The sequence below is a fragment of the Onychomys torridus genome, chromosome 13 (assembly GCF_903995425.1).
Source record: "Onychomys torridus chromosome 13, mOncTor1.1, whole genome shotgun sequence".
Taxonomy (NCBI): domain Eukaryota; kingdom Metazoa; phylum Chordata; class Mammalia; order Rodentia; family Cricetidae; genus Onychomys; species Onychomys torridus.
In genome coordinates, this window is record NC_050455.1 from 61,355,840 (window position 1) to 61,373,168 (window position 17,329).

The following is a 17,329-nucleotide window of genomic DNA, read 5'->3' on the forward strand; positions in this document are numbered from 1 at the left end:
ATCTCTTTTGATTGATTTAGTTTGAAGTCTATTTTGCTGGATATTAGGATGGCTACACCAGCTTGTTTCTTAAGACCATTTGATTGGAAAGTCTTTTCCCAGCCTTTTATTCTTAGGAGGTATCTGTCTTTGAATTTGAGGTGTGTCTCTTGTATGCAGCAGAAAGATGGGTCCTGTTTTCGTATCCATTCTGTTAGTCTGTGTCTTTTTATAGGTGAATTAAGTCCATTGATATTAAAGGATATTAATGAGCAGTGATTGTTCGTTCCTGTTGTTATTTTTATTTTTTGGTGGTAGTGTGTGTGTACTTCTCTTCTTTGGGGTTTACTGCTATGGTGTTATCTATTGCCTGTGTTTTCATGGGTGTATCTGCCTTCCTTAGGTTGGAATTTTCCTTCTAGTGCTTTCTGTAGGGCTGGGTTTGTGGATAAGTATTGTATAAATCTGGTTTTTGTCTTGGAAGGTCTTGTTCACTCCATCTATGATGATTGAAAGTTTTTCTGGGTATATTTGTCTAGGCTGACATCCATGGTCTCTTAGTGTCTGCATTATATCTGTCCAGGATCTTCTGGCTTTCAAAGTCTCCATCGAGAAATTGGGTGTTATTCTGATGGGTTTGCCTTTATAAGTCACTTGGCCTTTTTCCTTTGCTGACCTTAATATTCTTTCTTTATTCTGTATGTTTAGATGTTTAATTATTATGTGGCAAGGGGACTTTTTTGGGGGGTCTAGTCTGGTGTTCTATAGGCTTCTTGTATCTTCATAGGCATTTCCTTCTTTAAGTTGGGAAAGTTTTCTTCTATGATCTTGTTAAATATATTTTCTGTGCCTTTGAGTTGGTATTCTTCTCCTTCCTCTATCCCTATTATTCGTAGGTTTTTCTTTTCATGGTGTCCCAAATTTCTTGGACATTTTAGGTCATGATTTTGTTGGTTGTAGTGTTTTCTTTGACTGATGAATTTATTTCTTCTACCATATCTTCAACACCAGAGATCCTTTCTTCCATCTCTTGCATTCTGTTTGTTATACTTGCCTCTGAAGTTCCTGTTAGTTTACTCAGATTTTCTATTTCCAACATTCCTTCTGCTAGTGTCTTCTTCATTTTTTCTATTTCTGTCTTCAGGTCTTGCATTGTCTCCCTTGCTTTTTCATGATTTTCATTCAAGGATTTATTGTTTTCTTCTGCTTTAATTGTCCTTTCCTCTAGTTTTTTATACCATTCTCCCCATTTGTTGTTTGTCTGTTCCTCTACTTTATTATTGATTTCTTCTATATAAGGCTCTAGCCTGTTCATGATGTTACTTATAAGGTTGTTTTCTTCTTCTTCTTCCATTCTGTGATGTTCAGGTCTAGCTGTTGGAGAAGGGCTAGGTTCTGGTGATGCTGTATTGCTCTTTATTTTGTTGTATGTACTTCTGCTTTGACGTCTGCCCATCTCCTCTTGGGTTCGTTCTTGGTCTTATCAATGTACTGGGTCCAGAGAAAGTTGACAAATTTAGGGTGCCTCTCTCTGGTCAAGATGGAAGCTCTGGGCCAGATGGGAGTGTTGGTCCAGATGAGAGTGCTGGCTGGATAGGAGCTGGGGGGCTGGACTCTGAGTCTTGGGAAGTCCCTGGGGTCTCCTTATTTTGTCCAGATGGGAGCTCCTCTTGTCCAGATGGGAGTTCCAGGGCAGAATGGAAGCTTGGGGCTGGTCTCTGATTCTCAGGAAGTGGCTGGGGTCTCAAGCAGATGGGTGTGGGGGCAGGGTGTGGAGACTGTAGTGTCTGCCTGCAGTCTTGGAAAAGGGGAGCCTTCCCGCAGGGCCTGCCGATTGGCCGGAAACTGGGGCCAAGTTGGTCAGTTCCTCCCGGAGTGGCCTGTGTCTAGCGGTGGGACCCAAGGGCAGTTGCCTCTCTGGCTATAACCCCAGGCACTGACCTCTGGTCCAGATGGGAGTTCCCAGGCGGACAGAAGCTGGGGGCTGGTCCACATATTCAAATATTATTTACCATTCTTTTCTATTTTTTTTTTCTCATTTTCTTGGAACTTGTGAATGAGTACTATATCTACTTCACTCTAGCTCATCTATCCCACCTCAAACTCTTCTATTTCCTCCCCTCAAAAATTCATTGTTTCTCTTTTAATTGTTATTACCTGTATATATATATATATATATATATATATATATATATATATATATATATATGTGTGTGTGTGTGTGTGTGTGTGTGTATACTTATAAATATACATGCATGAATATACACATGCCTATACAATCTCCAGAGTCCATTTAGCATTACTCATATGTGCACATGTCCAAGACTGAACAGTACACTTGTGATTAAAGATCCTATGGTGGGAACTTGATCCTGGAGAAAACCAATTCTCTCCCAGCAGCCACTGACTACCTATAACTCTTAGTCTACCATTATAGCCTTGTGGAACTGCCTCTGTCCACTTTGGTATATCAAGTGGTGTTATCATCTACGCCAGTCTCATTCAGGCAACTATATTTTTGAGATTCAATGAGTGTAGATTCCCTGTAAGGCCTCAGAGATACTATCTTGTAAGGCCTCAGAGGCACTATCTTTCTGCCTCCTCTGCAGCAAAGGTCTCTGAGCCTTAAGTACATAGGCTACACTACAGATGCATCCTTTAGGGTTGGACACCTTGCAATCCTTTATTCTCTGCATTTTAACCAGTTGTGGATCTCTGTAATAGTCTCGATCTGTTAAAAACAAAACAAAAAACCTCCTTTGATGAGGAATGAGAGCTCCACTTACCTCTTACCGAGTGTAAAGATAGGCCAACTTACTGTGGCAGTGATCTCTCACAATTAATACATTCATATCACAATACACTTAGAGTTCAGGGGATATCACAGAAGAGGGAGAAAGATTGTCAAGAGCCTGAGGACCAGGCCATCTACTGCAAAATAGTCTCAAAAAAAAAAAAAAAAAAAGCACAGGAAGTTGGAAGAAATAGAGAGTAGCCTAGGGGAGGAGAGAGTAGACCTGGAAGATACATGAGGAAGAGTGAGAGAGAAAATGATCAAGATACATTGTATGACATTCTGCAATAATTAATAAAAGTAGTTTCTAAACTAGTTATTCATCATATAGCCAAAAATATACTCGTTTAGGAAAAATAGAAGTAGTAGGACTTCTACAACCAATGAAAGTTGGCTATGTTTACAGTGATAGGCATGAATTTTCTCCTACTGAGTGTGCCCTAAGTCCACATAGTCAGCTATTTGTTAGCACCAATAGTACCACTATTACATCATTTGGAATATCTTCTGGTCCACTCATTGTGGTTTACAAGATTTACATCTGGATGGTACCATTGATTGCTCCTTTCCCTCAGTAGCTTGCAGAACTCCTTCTAATACTGTGAGATCCTGCACTCACGGAGGAAGCTGCTAGGTCAACTCCAGCTCAATTTCTCTGAGTGCTGTATCTGTAGTGTGTGCTGGTCTTCAGCAAGAGGATTTTACCTTCAGGCTCCAGAAAGCAGCCAAGGATAATGGCAATAACTCATATTACTTTGGGAGGTATTGCTCTGACGAGAAATTGAAATAAAAATAAAGTCACTCCCCACTTCACAGAAAAGCAAAGTTAACACAAGTTATAACAATAGTGAATATTACTGATGAAGCCCTTTCATCAAGTAAAACTTTATTGAGACAGATCAAAGGGACCTAAATCTTCCAAGGAGTCTTTGGCTAGGTGTTAAACATTGATGAATCCTACTGAGCATGTGTTTTATGTTGAGCTTTTACTAAATGTTTATTCCAAGCATTGCTCAGTGTTTTCATTGTTACTATTGCTTTTGTTTTTGTGAAAGAGAGAAATTCCCAGTGTTGGGCAGTTCATTTGATTTAAAGAGAGCTGGAAAACCCTTCCTTTATGCTTGATTGCTTCTGCAAGCTAGATAAGCTGTCCTCATAGCAGCCCAACTGCTTTGATTTTTTTCATTTATTTAATTTTAATATAATATTTTTATCTTTACAAAACATTCCAAATTTATTCTTTGACAATTTCATACATGTAATGTATTTTTATTTAGGGATTATAATATAATTACATCATTTTCCCTTCCCCTTTTCCCTCCAAACCCCTCCTTCTCTTTCAAATTCATGGCCGCTTTTTTTCCCTTATTACATGCATATATGTATGCACATATATATTCCTAAATACATGAATATAACCTGCTCAGATAGCCTGAACCCAAGCTGAGGTAGGACAACAACAAGAGATATGGCAAAGTGGAGGGAGAAATCCCAAAAGGCCTTAACCTTATAAGGAACTACAGGCAACTAAGACATGCTAAGAACAGGAGAAATAGCCTTTCCCAAGAATGAGAACACAGTTAGTTACCCAATACCAAAGAGACATCCATAGAAACATACAGACAAGTAATAATATGCATTGAATTGTTCCAGCCACTTTAAAGACCACTCCTGTCACTGTACAGGGCCATTACAATCACAATACCTGCTTTAGGATGTCTTGTTCTAGTCCCAACCACTCTAGTCACCTGCACATGTTTTCAAAGAGGCCATCATAAGACAAGCCTCTGTGAATGCTAATTGACCCTGTTCAGTACAAAACTATTCTGTCAGGCTAAGAAGTGAGTATTTTCCTCTATGACTCCATAGAAAGCTTATGGGTAGCACAATGCAATACCTGTGGCTGCTATAAATGGAATCTGTTTGATATTTGATCCAAAATTTAATGCCCCAATTGCATGTCACACCTATTTCATGTTTTTGTTTGTTTTGTTTTGTTTTTCTGGCTAATCAGATTTATGTTTAGAATCACCCAGAGGCATCTTCCTGAGCCTCTGCCGAGTTGCAACATTAAGTCCAAGCAAAAGTTTCTCCCAGGTGGCCTTTTCATTCCTGCATATTACCTTTATTATGAGGGAAAAGGCTGAGCTGGCTACATAAAGACAAGACAGTATCAGAACAATAGTAGGATCCATGGCAGCAAGAAAAAGACGACTAAAATGTGCCAGCAAATGACTGGAGGTAGAAACTGTGGGAACAGAAGAGGCTTAATGACAAAAAAAGTAGAATAAGTTAAGTGAAGGCAGAGTTGAGATTGTAGAAGATAAGAGGCCATGGATAGCAGAAGAAAACAGACCCCAAGCTTCATTTGCTGGAATAACTCTAAGATGCCACCAAGACAATCAATATAGAAATGTGTAGCTTTTTGAGACCAGCAACTGTTAGAGTTCTTCAACAATGACTACTGAGGGTCCTGATACACAGGGCTTGAGATCCATAATACTGGCCACTGTCTGATACTGCCAATGCTAGCCCTCATGAGTCATGGATCATAGGTTACAGAACACAGGGCTATAATTTCAGTCTTCAGACTTAAAGCCTGGGCCCTCGCAGCCCTGAAACACTAAGCTTGTCCACCCCTTACCCAAATGCCATTTAAAGATATAAGCACCAGTTAAAAGGAAGAAGATCTAGTCATTTTATCCACATTTGAAAGGATGGGTAAAGGGGTGCAGTCCCTAATTACATCTTCTTGGTATAGATAAGAGTTTTGGTTTAAATAGAAGGAGCGCTGGGAAAAGTGAGTACATGCATAGTTAAGAAATCCTGGTCTAGTTGTAGTCTGTTGGTCATTGCCAAAGTTCAGGTTCTGGAGAATAGTCTGTAGAAATTTGTTATCATGATGGTTCTTTGAGGAGATATGGTTCCTACAAGATTATTTCTATTCCATGATAGATAACTGTCCTCATCTTAGAAGTAGTCTATCCTGAGATGTTCAGCTATTCTGGGAACCCAAGGTGACCCAAGATGAAAGGTTAAGGACAATGGATTATCTATGTACCTTCAGCTAAAGTAAAGAAGGAAGATATCAAATGAAGAAGTGATGTGAGGTTTTTATCCTGCTTTTAGTTACTTTATGGGATCAAGTGAAGATTTCATGCTATCTAGCAAATGCAGCTTCTAAGGGCCTGTTGAAGGACGATGAACACTTAAGGCCCAGAGCAGTAATCCTCTGCTCTGAGCAGCTAGAGCTATAAGCACCTGGGCTATCTACCTTGAGCTAAACCTCTGCTTTATAGGATCTAATGTCAATGAGCTTCAGGTCCTTGGCACTCAAGGGCCTGGAACCACTGACACTAAGGAAGCTTCCTTTGCCAGTTCATGACTTAGATCTGGATTTAGCAAAAGAACCCCAGACAGCTGATTGGTAATTTTCTTCGTTAGAGTTTCTATTGCTATGAATAGACACTATGACCATGACAACTCTTACAGTTTCAGTGGTTCAGTTCATTATCATCATGGCAGGGAGCATGGCAGCATGCAGGCAGACATGGTGCTAAGTACATCTTCATCAGAAGGCAACAGGAAGTGGAACTGAGACACTAAGGAAAGCTTAAGCACAGGAAACCTCAAAGCCCCACCCCACAGTGACACATTTCCCCAAAAAGACCATATCCACTCCAACAAAGCCACACCTCCTAATAGGCCACTCCCTACGAGCATATAGGGGCCAACTACATTCAAACTACCACAGTAATACTATGAGAATCAGATTAGTTTTTTCCTCCAAGAGATTAAACTTTCTACCTTCACTATCTGGCTGTGTTCTCTCTTAAACAAAAATATCTTGTAAGAGATCATGAACCTCTTATTACCATTTCAGTATGTCTCTTAGAGAACCTAACATGCGGGTTGGGGATTTAGCTCAGTGATAGAGCATTTGCCTAGCAAGCGCAAGGCCCTGGGTTCGATCCTCAGCTAAAAAAAAAAAGGAAAGAAAAAGAAAAAGAGAACCTAACATGCCTGACCAAGGCAGGTGAAAGACATCAAGTTTCTACCTTCAGCAGTGTTTCTAATTTACACTTACATAATGGGGAAGTATAGCTCAGACTATCAAAAATGAACGGCTTCTTTAAGCTCTTTTGACAATCATTTACCCATCATGCAATTAGCAGCGCTTAATAGGGAGTTTCATAGGACTACAAATCTTTCCCAGTATGAACTTAAAATGTTACTTAACTTCTATATGACATGTTTTCCATCAACATGATAGGCTGTTTCCAGCCTCAATAGAATAAAGTTTGCTAAAAGTTAGTGCCTGGCACATAAAAGAACCTCAAAATGACTATTGCCATATCTGTGGAAAATCCTAAACATTCAACCTTATTGGTAGGCATTCTGGAGACGAGGTAAAATGAAAAACAAAACTTCACATACATTAAAATCTGATACATAAGTGTTGGTCTTAAGTAGTGCACAATTTGAGTTCTTTTTACCATCAGCAAGGAATGAGAAAGTTCAAGAATAGCAGTGATGTAAGGGTTAAATATCCCAAACAGCATATCTTACTGGAATCCTGTAAGAAGATGGGATGTAAAGATCAGAATCTTTCAAGTATTGACAAGATTTGGGAAATGGAAAGAAATGACTGTAGATGTTGATTCTCAGAAATCTCAGGAAAATATTTCCCTGAGTGAGTTGTTAAAATAACAGTTTTTAAGAATCAGAATTAGCCAGTGACTTGGCAATATAAATGACCTGGTTCAGATCAGTAAGCCTAGGATGGAGCATAAGGACATAAACTTCAAAGAAATTCTCAGGTGCTATGGCTGCTATTCTGGGGACTCCACCCAGAAAAAGTCACTGGTTTAATAACTGCTGCCACCTCCCAGTTTGCTATCCTGAAGAAGCCCTGAGAATAGAGAATGATCAGAACTGCATAAAGAGAACCTTCATCATCCTTCATCATGCTCTGTGGCCTTCAAAGCTGAAGTCAACAGCAGCTTTTTAAAACAGAAAAATACTCTCTTGAAAAGGTAGTGAGGGAGACAAATGTGATTAATCTCCTTTTATTTGGGGTCTAGAGAAAAATGACTCTGTTGTGTTGCTATAGATTTTGACGTGTAGCCAGAATTTGGCTCTGAACTAGAGAGCAACATCCCTGCTCCAGGAGACAGCAGAGCAACAATTAACATTCAGACAGGACCTCTCAGACTCCACCAGCAGCCTAGATTCTGGTGGCCCCTGGGGATATTGATCTAAAGAATCAATTTTGCTTATAAATTAAAGGGGGTGAAAAGATCTAATCATTAAAGCACAGAAGATTCAGTTTAAGTGCATAACAATTATGTGATGTGAAGAGATTATGATAGTTTGAAGATCAGTCATTTGCAAATGTTATTTTTGGACTTGTAGAAACCTTAGGAATTCAAGGAAATGTGACACATTCTAAGTCTATGCAAACTTTTTCAAATATGGGTTTGTATGATCAGGAAACGTATTTAAAAATAATACAATGGAGGTCCTTTGTCATATTTTTAAGCTAAAATCCTATTGGTTTGAGAGCCAGCACCGTAATTAGAGTGAATTATCTCTCACCATTAATGGTTGTCATATATTTCTGGGAGTACCCACAGTGTGTGGCTCCCTGCCACTCTCTTACTTCATTACCCTCTCCTGTGTGGCTCTCACTTGTCCACATTAATTATTTTCTGTTGAGATCTGTGAGATAACTGGTTATATCCAATGACCAAAGAAAGGAAGAATCCACACATCTAGGTAGGCAACACTTTCAGAAAGCATTAAAGCCCCTATTGCTGCTCTTTATGCTGGGGAAGTTGGGTATTATGAACTCCTTCATCCCTTTAGTCCTTGTGCACCAGCTTTACCATGACAAGACCATCACTGTAATCCCTTTGAAGAATAGTATATTGGTCTGCTCAGGCTACCATATAAGAATAGCACAGAGTGAATAACTGAAACAACAGAAATTAATTTTTTCCAAGTACTAAAGATTGGATCCAGTATGAAGGCATCAAGAAGCTGTTTTTCCTGAGGCCTCCTTCTTGTCTTGAATATGGCTACCCTCTTGCTGTGTCCTCACATTCTCTGCTCTGCATATACACATTTCTGTACTCTTTCTTTTTTGTGAGAATATAATAAGTTATAATAGACTAAGTCCCTATATTAGAAGTCTCATTTTAACTTTCCTTTCTTTTTAAAGAACTTAACAAAAAATATGATGACATTCTTAGGAACTTGGTATTGAGACTTTGACATAAAATTTGTGAGAAAGGCAGTCAGAATTCCATTCCATAAAAGAAAGCATCAGACTCATTCTTCACTATTTCACTCTAGAAAGCTCATATGAGGTATTTGGTCTCAGAGAAATAATCCTCATACCTTTAACATCTCTTCCTTCCACCAAAGCTCAACTCATGCTTTATTTCAAAGATTCCCATTAAAGTCAGAGTAGAAAGCTAAACAGACATTGGTGTGTGTGTGCAAGGGATAGTGTTATCTGTGGCCATCCAGAAAGGAACTCGTGTGGTGAGAAAAGTCAGGTGTTAGAATTTGGAGATGAAACTCTCTTTCCATAACACTGAATCCAGAGGTCTTCAAGAGACATGGGGTAAGTTTACAAGATGTCACAACCAAAGAGCAAAGACTCTGACTTCCTAAGGTGTTAATGCTCTGCTCTTCCTACTGCATGCACTGGTCTTGTCTATGACTGCCTAAAGTCCCAGGGCATGGGAAAAGGGCACCATCCTATATGTTTGACTCAGCCCTGCAGAGTTGCCAGTGGTAAAGCCTGGGATATGGTATGGTTTGGTTCAATGAAACCTCCAGCTTTACACATCTCTCTCATGTTCCTTGTAAAGTATACTCAACACAGCCAGAATCTCAGTGAGATGAAGGGAGCCTCTACACATATCCAATGATCTGAGGTACCTGAATAATGCAAGCAAAAATTATGGAAATTATCCTAAGACAAAAAGTAAGGTTGACTCAGGTACACTCAATTAACTCTTCCTTTTATGGCAGCATTTGTATTTTTCCTACCATGGTCAATGCATAAACATTCATGAATGTTCTTAACTGAAATGGTAAAAAAAAAAAAAAAAAAAAAAAAGGAAACAGATGTTTTTAACCCAATGGCTCCAATAATTGCCACAATTGTCCAATTATATCACCCTTTCAAAAAGGCCTAAAAGATGTTGATATCTGAGTACAGACAGATAATTAGTGATGCTGGGTCACCTTGCCTTTGGCTTCTGTGATAGCAGCAACCATAACCCAACTTCCATAAGTCAGGTGCCCATTTCTCTCCTCGAAGTGGTGCTGTGAATAGACCAACTAGAGAGTGCAACCTATTCACTCAAGGTGAGAAGACATAGACAATAAGGCTATTTACTGTTATTCTTGTTTTGGCACCATAATACTTAGAACCAGAGCCTATCTAAAATAAAACATATGTGTTGAAGACAACTAGGAACTCAGACAAGTTTGCTAAAATGTTGGCGTTAGGGAAAGAGGACTGGCTTATTTCTAGAATCTGTCAAATTGCTCCATCAGCCAAGAAAGCTCACTGTGACAATGACTACTGTCATGAGGACATTGTGAGGCTGGTAACCAAAACCTTTCTAAGAAATTGCCTGAAATATGTGATTTTGCTTCCAGTTGCTCCCACTCAGCTCCAACCAATTAGTAGTACCTCACCTTCCTGTAGCTGGAGTTTTCTCCAGTCCTGCCTGTCCCATGGTCAGGACAAATCTTTCTTACCCACGAGTCACACAGCCGCTCAGACCCAACCAAGTAAATACACAGAGACTTATATTGCTTACAAACTGTATAGCCATGGCAGGTTTTTTGTTATCTAGTTCTTTTATCTTAAATTAACCCATTTCTATTAATCTATAAGTTGTCACGTGGCTCAGGCCTTACTGGTATCTTAACATCTTCTCATCACGGTGGCTGGCAGCATCTCTCTTCCTCAGCCTTCCACTTCCCAGATCTCTCCTCTCTCCTTGTCTGGCCTACACTTCCTGCCTGGCTACTGGCCAATCAGCACTTTATTTATTGACCAATCAGAGCAACACATTCACAGCATAGAGAACATCCCACAGCACCTTCCTATGCCCTCCTGCCTTCAGCCAAGTCTTATTATAATTCTCTAGCATAAAATAACTTAACCATTTATGTGCTAGATGCTGAGTGTACTTCTAATCACAGTACTGTGAACCATCTCAACTTATCATGCTCTGCCATGTCTTAGGGTCCTTGCCATGCTTACAACCCCACACTGAAGGATACTCCATGTATATAAAGGTGGTTGTGGTTTCTATCCTGAGTTTCTCACCTTGCATCAAGCTGATTGAACTGAGAGATGTCCTCCATTGTCTGATGTGAGACAGGAATCATCATGTGTGAACACTATTACCGAGGACTTTTAGGGTAAGAGACAAAGACATGTATGCCAAAAATAGAAACTTGATTTGAAGAATGCACCAGGAGTAAACGATAATCAGAAGCTGGGAGGTAGTAGAATTGAGAGCTAACTACAGCTTTGACTAGGCAGAAGCCACACAACAAAAGTTGCTAGCAGAGTAGCAAAGGGTAAACTTAAAAAGAGAAGGAAACAATGGGGAAACTGCTGAGTCATGAGTAACGTAATGTAAATTAGAGTAAATCTGTAGGAGTATTTTTAAACAACCAGTTGTCACAACTCAAATAAGGAATATTCCAGTACTACTGCAAAAGAAATGATTTTGTGTGTCCTTTATTTCCTGCGCGCCTTAGAATTCTAAGAAAACTGGGTGTTCCCTCTAACTTCAACCATTATGAACAAACCCTATCGACTGGTCAACAGCAGGGCGGTGGGACAAGTACACTGAAAATTACAGGACAGGTGATAAATGAGTGCTCAAAGAAAACAGAGGAAGACCTCAGAACCAACAGGGATTGATTATTTCTAGGACTGAGTCTTAAAGGTCATACAGGAGCCAGAAGCATCAGAAAAAGTCACCAAAGGCAAAGCCACTGGGTCTGAAGGCACTGATGTGTGGCACAGGTGACTGGCTTTAAAAACTGCAAATGCTTGGACTCAGTAAGAGTAGATGCTAAGTTACTGGACATGCAGAGAATTGAGGTAAGGAGGTGGCTGGGTCTAAGGTAATCATATATTGAAAACAACATGACTTTTTACTCAGAAAAGCTCTGTGGTGCCACTGAAGGTCTCTAAAAAAAAGGAGAGACATTTGCATTCATGAAAGTTCCTCCTGGCTGCACTGTGAAAATGGATGTGACCAGTACAGAGAAGGAGTGATTAGAAGACAAATGTTATTTGGCAGGTTGAAACAGAGTGACTTCACCAAATGGGGAACAGATACATTTGGGGTAATACAGTATGAGAAGAAGTAAAATTTTCAGAAATCAGTCACATACTGAGGGAAAGAAAAGGAGACCACTAAAATGACTTCAATCCTTCCGGTAAGACCTCAGGGCAAATGACCATATTAATTACTAGACTGATAGATCTGAATGGAGGATCATAAGAAAGAAAGATGAAGAATACACATCAGGAGATGGTAGACTTGCTGGTTACCCACACACAAACATCCAGCCAAGATTTAGATAGTCAACTTGACCACATGTTTAAATCAGGTAAGAAATGGAAGCACACCTCTCTGTGTCTATCAGAGAAGTTGCCAGAGGGTTAACTGAGGATCTAGACTCACCTGAACCAGGGTAGTACCATCCCCTGGGTTGGGAACCTGGCAAAACAAGAGGGAAGAAGCAAAACCAGCATGTCAGCATTTCTTTCCCTTTGCCTTGGAGCCACCAGGATATTAATTATTCTCCTCCACTGTGTCTTACCTGGTGTGATGAACTCCATGAAACCAAGCAAAATAAAACTTTCCTTCATTTGTGTCAGGCATTCTATCAGTGACCAAAATCCAACTAATGGACCAAGATGTTGGGGGAATGGGAAGGCTTGTGGAAACACTGAAAAGCTAAATTTAGCTATCAGAAGACACTGGCTATAATGTTCCCAAGGTTGTATACAGAAGGAGACCTAGTGAAGAATATGTCCTTGAAGAATAGATAGTACCTTGCTTTGGCAGACAATAGAATCTATCACAGCTGGATTCCTCTATAATCCATGTCTCAAGCCACATAGATTCCTTTCTAAATTGCCAAAGCAAACACTAGAATTGCTTTATTCTATAAGGAGCGCCTACATACTAGTCTTGCAAAATGTCACTTATGCAAACCCCATCTCTGCCTTATGTAGACATCTTGTGCTTCCTTTGGATAGTTCCCAAGACTTAGCAGTTAGTGACAGTGGGAGAAAACACTCAACTCAGCGACACGAATGCTTCTCTCAAATCTGTGCCCAAGAACTGTGAAACCATGAAAAAAAAAATGTTTAACTGGACTATCACTTAATTAAACCTTTTTCATGGGTCAGGAATAATGTAAAGTACTTTATGTGCCTTTTTGTTAGTCTTGTTGGTAGACATAAGCATTAGGGATTTCTTTACATTATAGAGATTAGTAGTGGGAAACAAAAAGGTTAAACAATCTGCTACAAATTAGCAACAGAAGCCAATTTTAGATCAAAAATTTATTCGAAGACCGAAAGAGTGTTCTATTATTATTCTCGATCAAATCACTGAGTTCTCTTCTAATTTAGTAGCTTTGGTGTCTGTAAACTATAGATAAGCATGCATATTTTGTCTTCCTAAATGGGTTAAATGAAGGTCAAACAAGCTATTGTGTATGAAAATGCATTGGAAGTTATGAAACGAGGTAGCAGAAATGCTTACACACACATCCAATACACGTTTTGTAGGGCTGGAAAGATGGTTCAGTGGTAAGGAATACTTCCTGTTTTTGCATAGGACCAGAGGTAGCTTCCCAGTATCCACATCAGGCTGCTCACAACCATCCATATATCCAGCTCTGGGGGATCTGATGCCCTCTTCTGGCCTTTGTGGGTATCCACATGAACATGTTCATACTCATGCACATATACATAAGTAAAATAAATGCTTTTTTAAAAGACATTTGGCATCTCTACATTTTCTGGCTGCTTTTCCATTAATTTGGAAAGTGTTTAGATGGGTAACATGATATCATGGATCACTTCTGGAAACTTCATATAAGATACTCAGACTTTCTTTTGACCTACTGCAGAGAGTAAAGAACTTTAACATGTAACAAGCATAAATCCTTAGTGATTATGTGGAGTATAATTCCCTACGATTTGAAATATAGCATTTGTGAAAACTACACCTACTCTTGTTGTATTAAAGCAACTATGATTGGGGAGTGATTTGTTACTGCAATAGCATCTGATTTATACTGACTAGTCTAGAAATCATACAAATACAGAAAATTGTTATTGCATGTAAACATTCAATATGTGGTGAACAGAAACTACACTAAAGTTCTCCCCTGGAACAAAAGGCAAATTGAGGAAAGAAGGGTATAGCAGCCACAGACAGTCTTTTACTGTAAAAGTGACACCATAAAATTGACAGAGACAACTGTCCAACCAAATGAATAAGCAACCAAGTAGAAACAAAGAAAGCTTGAAATAACAACAATGAAACAAGGTAGTAAGATATCTCCCAAAAAAATTAAATAAATAAATAGAGAGATAAATAAATAAATAACTCCCTCAAAACATCTCTGGAAGAGGAACTTGATCATCAATCAAAAGACATAGGCTAGCTGAATGGGTTAAGAAACAAAAGACATCTTTCTGTTGTCTAAAAGGAACTCAGCTTTAAAGATAGGCAATATCTTCAAGTAAAAAGATGGAAAAGAGTATTCAAAAAAAAATGGGACCAAGAAACAAGCAAGCACTGCCATCCTAATATCTGGTAAAAATAGACTTCAAACCAAAATTAATCAGAAGAGACAAAGAAGGATGCTTCATTCTAATCAAGCGATCACATAATCAAGAGAATATCACAATATTAACATATACTCACCAAATTCTGTCATATCCAATTTCAGGAAAGCATGGTAAAAGAATTAATGATTAACCCAAACCCAATAATAGTAGGTGATTTCAACATCTCACTTTGTTCAATAGAAGGCTCTTCTATGGAGGTTGCTGCAAATACCACAGCCAGCAGAGTACCCATTTGCATGAAGCAAGAAGGAAATCTGGATCATGACTTAGCCAATGTTGGTTCAAACTTGCAGTGTCTGACAGCAGGCACTTTACTTTAGACATATTTGAATACAGTACAATTTCGGAAACAAGTTTTCTGGTAACAATTACATCAACCCCATATGCACAATAAAGCTTAAGATGTGACTTCACGGAAATACTTTTGCAAAGTGCATGTGACCTCCACAATGAACATGGGTTCTATAACTTCAGGGCCTAGGACCTGGTATGATCTTGGTCATACAAATAACATAGAGGTCATGACCCAGGCTATAAAGTACACATACATAAAGTAAAATTCATTTCCTCTAAGGATGGGTTATATTCACCAAGAAACAGTGCTGATGATAAAGGTCTAGGGAGGAAGGGTCTGGGATAAACATAATAGTCTGGGGGATTTGGGTATGGATTAGCCCTACAATAGAACAGATTATCTGGCTATTATTAATTACATCCACTCCCACCCTTCTAGGTGGAAACAAGTAAATATCCCTTCTTTTCAAATTAAGTCTGTGTGTATAACATTGCTAGTTTCTCTAGTGCTCATCTGTCAGCATGAGGACCCCATGCCCTCAATAGTTATCTGAATAAATGTAAACAGAAAACTATAAGAACTAAATGACATCTTACAATAAATGGACATAATAAATATACACATAATATTAAACCCAAATACCAAAGAATATACATTTTACTCAGCATAACATAGAAGCTTCTATAAAATGATAACCAGATGAATCAAAAAATAAACCTTAACAAATACAGAAAAAGATGAAGTAATCCCACATATCCAATCTGATCATTATGTAGCAAAGCTTAAAATTAACAGCAAATACAACTTCAGTTAGTGTATAAATTCATTTAAATCAAATGGCTCATTACTGAATGATAAGTGGGGCAAAGAAGAAATCAAGAAAGAAATCAAAATATTCTTGGAACTAAATAAGAATGAAAACACAACCCAACAAAACCTCTGGGACATAATAAAAGCAATCCTAAGTAGGGAGTTTATAGACCTATGAGCCTACATTAAAAGATCAAAAAAAAAAAAAAAAAAGCACAAATAAATGACTTAATGATGCAACCAAGAATTTGAAAAGCAAAATCAAATCAACTCCAATCACCATGCACTAGCAGACTGAAAGAAATAATAAAAATCAAAAGTTAACAAATATAAACAACTACGAAAAGAGAAAGGAAAACAAACAAAAACAAAGAATTGATGAGTCTAAGAACTGGTTCTTTGAGAAGATATAAAGATTGAAAGACCTTTGTCCCAACTAACCAAAAGAAAGGAAGAAAGGCTCCAAATCAACAGGAATAGAAATCAACAGGGAAGCATTACAACAGATACCAAAGAAATTTTCAAATAGTACCATGGAATACTTTAAAAATCTAACCCCACTAAGTTGAAAATCTAAAATAAATGCATTAATTTCTTGATTCATTCAAACTACTAAAGCTAAACAAAAAAAGAGAGCAGCAACCTATAGAGACCCTAACAACAGAGGAAATTGAAGCAGTAATAAAATCTCTTTTGACTAAAAGAAATCCAGGCTCAGATGGATTTACAACTGAATTTTACCAGACTTTAAGAGAAGCACAACTAATCCTTCTTAAACTCTTCAAAAGGATAGAAGCAGAAGGATCACCCCAAACTCACCCTATTACCCAAACCATCTGCCATGGTCAAGCTGGCTTTATCCTGGAAATGCAGGATTGGTTCAACAAATATGTGTCACTAAACATATTCAATCATATAAATGGTCTTAAAAATAAAAATCATGTGATCATCTCAACAGATACAGAAGAGACCTTTGACCAAATCCAACATGCCTTCATGATAAATTCATAGAGAATGTAGGAGTAGTGGGAACATATCTGAACATAATAAAAGTTATATTTGAAAAACCCACAGCCAACATCATACTAAATAGAGAAAAACTTGAAGAAACTGCACTTAAATTAGAAATGAGGCAGGGATGTCCACTATACCCAGTCCTTTGCAATATTGTACTCAATGTACTAATTATAGTGATAAGGCAAGAAAAGGAAATTAAATGGGTGCAAGTGAGAAAAGAATAAATAAATGATCTCTATTTGCTGGTGACATTATACTATACACTAGAGATTCAAAATGTTTACCAGAAAACTTCTCGAAATGATAAGCTAATTCAACAATGTGACAGGATACAGAATCAACTTGCACAAATCAGTAGCTTTCCTATACACCAACAATAAATATAAAGAGAAGGAGATCATGAATGCAATACCATTCAACAATGAAAACTTCAAACATCAGAAGAGATAGCTAGAAAAAGACCCAAAAAATGGAAAGATATCCTATGCTCCTGGCGAGGTAGAATTAA